Here is a 350-nt window from a genome sequence, read left to right on the forward strand (position 1 = left end):
GACCTTTGCCTTTCGCGGGCAAGTGCTCTACCAACTGAGCTACCGAAGCACGACTCACGACCGGTACTCACAGCTTTACTTCTGCCAGTATCCGCCTCCTACCTTCCAAACTTTACAGAAGCTCTTCTGCGAACCATGCAGAACTAGCACTTCTGAAAGAAAGGATATTGCAGAGACATGGCTTAGCCACAGCCTAGGGGATGTTTCCAGAATGAGATTTCCACTCTGCAGCGGAGTGTGCGCTGATATGAAACTTCCTGGCAGATTAAAACTGTGTGCCCGGCCGAGACTCGAACTCGGGACCTTTGCCTTTCGCGGGCAAGTGCTCTACCAACTGAGCTACCGAAGCA

General features: G+C 52.0%; 1 non-coding gene across 1 annotated transcript; it reads right to left on the reverse strand.

The window, feature by feature from the left end:
• Positions 1 to 275: 275 nt before the first annotated feature.
• Positions 276 to 350, reverse strand: Trnas-cga (transfer RNA serine (anticodon CGA)). Its single transcript has one exon. It is a non-coding gene; the product is annotated as a tRNA-Ser (tRNA).

Source organism: Schistocerca gregaria, unplaced genomic scaffold (assembly GCF_023897955.1).
Source record: "Schistocerca gregaria isolate iqSchGreg1 unplaced genomic scaffold, iqSchGreg1.2 ptg000333l, whole genome shotgun sequence".
NCBI classification, from domain to species: domain Eukaryota; kingdom Metazoa; phylum Arthropoda; class Insecta; order Orthoptera; family Acrididae; genus Schistocerca; species Schistocerca gregaria.